This window comes from Pinus tabuliformis, chromosome 2_1, assembly GCF_031772625.1.
Source record: "Pinus tabuliformis cultivar Carrire ecotype Pingquan chromosome 2_1, CPIR1, whole genome shotgun sequence".
NCBI lineage: Eukaryota > Viridiplantae > Streptophyta > Pinopsida > Pinales > Pinaceae > Pinus > Pinus tabuliformis.
Genome location: NC_142299.1, coordinates 547319372 through 547325236, shown reverse-complemented (window position 1 = coordinate 547325236; position 5865 = coordinate 547319372).

Sequence of the window (5865 nt, the reverse complement as noted above, 5' to 3'; positions counted from 1 at the left end):
GGGAGTAGCCCATGCATGAAAATCGGTTTTGCTCGGTCCCAGAGGGAACCGATCAACTCATCTGCACATTCAAGAGTTTGCTCAACTACTAGGAGAAAATACACATTTCTGGAAGGGATCTGAGTTGGTTGCGTAGGAGATTTGCGTAATTTCTAGGTAGAGAAGCTGATTACTTCCCAAGATTGTGCAGTTACTAGCTGAGCAGCCCTATTGGGAAGAATTGCAAAATTTTCTGGATGAATCCTGACTGGCAGAATTGCACAATTATGGAGCCAAGCAAGCTGCCAGACTAAATTGTGCAATTTATGGAGGGAAGGCTGGTTGCCCTCCAGAATTGTGTAATTTCTTGAAGGCGCTGCTCATCCTGCAGCTAGACGCAGTCTAAAGAAACAACTTGTAACGGGAATGCACCAAGCTCTGATAGACAGGCTTCCTTTCTACAAGAAAATCACTTAAGCTTGTGTAATTAACAAAGAACGACATGCTCCTACTCATACAAGCTGCCGGTACATTCTGTAATGGCCCGACGACGCGGCGTACCCCGGCGTGGTAGTAATTCAGGCTCTTGTGGAGGTTCTCGGGGTCGTGGTGGCTCTGCCCCTCAACGCATCACTCCTTTAGCCTCTGCCTCTCCATCCTTTCCGCCCTCTGACCATTCTCAGCCCTCCCTGAATAGCTCCTTTCAAACGACCCGGTTCAAGTTCAGAAGTAGGCTCAATAAGCCTCTCATCTCAGCCACTATTACTGTTATCTTCTCAGACGAGGAAGATGAGCTTACAAGCTCAGATGAATCCTCTAGGGCTCAGTCTCAGTCTCAAAATTCAAGTGATTTTCAGGGTGACATGGCTGGAGTTGTCCTCAATGACACTACCGTGTTGCACGAGGAGGGCCATCAGGAAGACCTTCAACCCCAGCTAGCTTCACCACAAGAGCAAATTCTTGCTTGTGAGCCAGCGCGCCTCTCTGGAAGTGTTATGAATCTTGTTCTTCCTCTAGAAGGTAGTATGATGGAAGCTGAAGACAATGTAATGGTGACCTGGGTTGGCTCCCCCAACCAGGCAAACGTGGACGTGACAGGCTCTCCTTCGCAGGTTTAAAGACTCCTGGCTCCAGCGTCATGACAGCAAGCTATCTTCTGATTTCTGGTATTTGTGTGAAGTTCCCATGGTGCATGGCTTCTTTTGATATCAACATGAAATTTTACAGTCTCCAGGTCATAAGTCTCGTTTTGAATCTTTTTGTAATAGCGATTGTAATGAACAACATTTTTGTAAGTGATCAGCTTCCTCTGAAGCTTCGATCTCATATAGATCAGTTTAGTTTTTGGTCTCTCAAGCTCATTACAATTCTCACTTCTATGACTCTCATTTTTGTAAAAGGAATGCAGTGTGCTACCTGCAACAGTGTTTTTGCCAGAGGGCAGGCTACGGCCCCCTCAGAGGTTCAAACCTCTCTGTAAATATTTTTTCCTTTTATCTTTTTAATAGAATAGTCTTTATACAGAAAAAAAACAAAGAACGACATGCTGCTGTGGAAGGTTGGTAGGGAGGCTCCAAAATGAAGCTAAGGGAAAATTTTAGAGGGTGATTGTAGCCACTACAAAAGGTGCAAACCAATTTTGGTATCTTTTCACTCCAAAATTTATTTTCATCTCAACAAATTTTATCTATCTCGATTAACTTTTGTCCTTTAGATTTAATTAGGAGATCTTATAATTAGGAGATCTTATAAAATCAATTTAGAATAAAACGTTTATCAAATATTTTAATTGTGAAATGATTTATGTTTTTTGGGAATGTGGTATTGATATGCCATAGTACTGGCCCATGGTATTGTAACAAATCCTATTTAGAAGTTAATAATATCCATGGTAAAGTGGGAGTGACTATCCATGGTTAAAAACATTTTTATATTGTAATTTTATTATAAATAATAAGTATTTATGTGCTTATTAATTAAATTTAAATATGGTTACAAAATGGTCTTCTTGGGATAGCTTAATTGGCAATGACAGTGGAAATGAAGTCTCACTGAAGTGGAAGTCTTGGGTTCAAATATTGTGCTATCCCACCACCCCCTAATTGGGGTGAGAAGTTGGACGTGATGAAGATGAAGTCCTACCAAGCTTACAAAAAAAATATGGTTACAAAATAATTATAATGTTTAACTTTTGAAAAATAAATATTATTTATTAACATTATTATAAAACTATTTTTCAAACATTTTATTGGACCATAAATTGGAGGTCGTTTTGGGGACTTTGCATAATGATGATGATGATTGATGTCTACTAAGACCAATATGGTCTATCATACCTTAGGAACGTAAGAGATTAATTGAGATTATTTAACATTTTATTTCTATGATGAAAATTAAGGGAGAGAAGAGTACCTGGATCAATATAGTTTTTTTGATTTAACAAGTCAAATAGGTTGATATTGTGGCAAATATTTTGAAAATTAGAACAGATGTGAGTAAAAGATGGGAAAACCAAGAGAAAGTTCTTTCCATCATCAACTATCTTAGTATCACAAAGGTGAAAAACTCTTTCTTCTCAAGGTGTTTTTGGAATGTACCCCAATGCCCAATTTCACTTTAAAGACCATGAGATATAGTACTAATCTTGGAAATGTTCATTTTATTTGTAGTACATTCATGAAGGAAAAATAATTTTCATTTTTGAGATTGGGGTTGATCAACTCTTTATAATACCTTATCTTCATTTTTCCCTTTAACTGGTTATCACCCCACAATTTATCCTTAAATTAGGAAGTGATAGCATTTTTTATATAATCGTTATTCTTCAAGATGATATCCTCATTTATTCCCCAATTGTCGAACCAAGAGTAGGAATCCTTATATCAGCCTTAGTTGAGCTACAGGTGGGGGACTTGGCTTGATTTTGAAGCAATTTTAGGATACCTCTTAGCTTCCATGTTGTATATCTTCTTCTTATACATAAGATAATTAATCGTAGCCATGATTTTAATGGGGAAAACCTAGATTCTATCAAGAGGTCAGGGTATGGAATATTTCCTTTAATCTTCAAGTTGTAGGTTATAAATTATTTTTGGATCAACTCAATCTTCCTCCATGATTCTCTACATATACTGCAACACCAAACCTCAAATCTGTATAAGATAATAGGGGTGATGAGAGTTTCAGAGAGGAGTTTTTTTTTAGTACATTCCCAAATATCTATCAACTTACAATTCTTTTCAAGCCCATAATAAGAATTCTAGCCTCAAATTATCCTTTTCTCAATGTTGTAATTCTAATTGAGCCGATGATTGATGTTGATTCCCAAATATTTGTGATCTAGATTTATGAAGCAACAAAATGAAATAAATATTTAAAACATAAACACAAAGATACATCGAAACAGAACTTTAATTAATAAATAACCAATGCTAAAAATTTATTACATGCAAGATAAAATAAAACTAGCCTAGTTGATGGTAGCTTATCCTTGAGAAGATAGGTAATGGCTACATGCCTTCTGAACTATGTTACAATGAAGCTCTAAGGCCTTTTTATCATGAATAAATAATGAGAAACTGTAAGCATAAAAAAATTAATCCAAGGAGATGAAGTGCAAAAAGCTTATGGGCCCTAATGTGATTAGTTGGTACGTCAATTTCCTAGGGTCATAACTTTGACATCTGATATTAGTTTGGCATGTACGATAGCCCATTAGAAAGGTATATATGAGGAAAAAAATTACTACAAAAAATAGTTAAAGAAAGATATTTTATTATTTTCCCAACAAAATGTCATTTAGGGCCTTAAAATAATGTCAAAAATTTAGGTACTAAAAAATGCCAAAAATAGAAAATTCTCGAAATAGAAAACTATACTAAATAATAAGAATTTGATAGGAAATAGTGTTGGAGACCCAAGTGGAATAGTTTAGTGGACATTAATATTCACATGGATTAATTTGTATGAAGAAACTTTCTCAAAGTAGTTATTATCCTAAATGAAATTATCATAGTTAATATTTTTGGATTTAAATATCACGACTATTGTCTTGTCGATATTAACTGTCATACCCACCTTGGCATAGTAATAATTTAGGATTCTAATTTTCTTGTTGATATTGTCATGGATCCTAGCTAAACGAATGATATCAATATCTGAAAGGAGAAGAATAATGACCATACTAATGAGCTTGGGGCCATCACATCCTGTAGTTTTGAAACATACCTCTAGTTTATGAATGTAAATGTCAAAAGGGGGATGGGATAAAGGACATCCTTTCTTAACTCCATTATTGCATGTAATTTATTTGAACCAACCCATGTTGGTCCTAAGTTTCACAATAATATTCTCTTATAGCCCAGTCACAACAACCCTCTACTTGGGAGGAACCAATGTCCCTTTCAACCTCTTCCATAGCTTATGCTAACGAATGGTGTCAAAATATTCTCAAAATTCAAAAAAACAATAGAAGAGATGAGTATTAGTATTACGACATTCCTTAGAAATGATCCTAGCAGTAAAAATATTGTCTATAACCTAGTGATGTCTCCTAAATTCAAATTTACCTTTAACTTTTTTACCATGGCATTCAAGCCAAATGCTAATAATCTTTTCCTAAATAATTCCATAGAACTTTGATAAAATGTTTCTAATTATAATTGTCCTAAGTGAGTTAGGAGTTAATCTCACTTTACACAGCTTGCACTAAGAAATCTGGAGGCTCCAGCCACAAGATCGACCTCCAGAATTGCGTAGAGCATAGCCTAAGCTAGCTCTAACTGCACACTACGCAATTCTAGGAGCTAGCCTCCCATATCGGCCGCTAAGACTTCACAATGCATAGTCTCTCCTAGGCATTAACCCAGGCTGAACTGTGTATTGTGTAGTTCTATTCATCAAACTTCTACCTTGGCTGTTGGGACTACACAGTGTGCAGTTCCCATAGTCATTCAGTCACCCTTGTCAAGTAAAGCTGCAAAATCGATCACATCAAGTGCTTGAATTGCTCTATGAACTTGCCTTAAGTTGTTTTTCTTTAAACTGACATTTTCTTTCCATGAGTGTCCTCTCTATCCCACAAGTACAATAGTTGTTGAGAATCTCTTGAGAAGTCAAAATGAACATGGAATCCAAGAGAGCTGCATAAAAGGAAACCTCCAAGAGAAGTACTGGGGAAGTAGTTGAGTAGATATCAATTGATTTATCATTGTATGTATATACTCAACTGTTTATTGAGAAGGGAAAAACACTGACATGGCAACAGATCTAGAGGACAGGTAGGTCTATCTTACAATATGGAAGTAAGTATTATAGAAGGTTTCATTCAGTTATCTCGCCTTCCCATGTGTGGTCAACATCAGCTGGATTGTCTCACATACAACTTAATAGACTATGACATTGAGCAGTGCCAGTGAGCAGAAGCTTGTCACTTTCAAGGAAGAATACTTTCCACAAATGTATCACTTACCAAAGCCGATGAAGCATGTGGAATCAATCTTCTATGCCACCAATAGCTACATGAACACAAGAGACATTCTCAAGCACTAGGTGAAAGAGCCATCAAAGTTTATACCAACACCTACCCATGTTTACAAGAAAATGTCTCTTAGGAAGGCTTACCAGTCCTTGATCATCTTCGCTTGCATAATATATTGTCAAGAGAGCATACAAGCCTTTCCTGAAGGGTGGGTAATATTACTGGACCAATTGGTGAATGATTAGAGGCCATTCAACTGGTTGGATCTGTTGGCTCAACAATTGAAGTCCCATGTAGCTAAGGCTAAGAATCCACACAAGAAAGAGCATGCAATGTTTTACATGTCCACATACTTACTAGATGCAATTTGTGCACGGAAATAGTTCCTTGGCATGAACTGGACATGG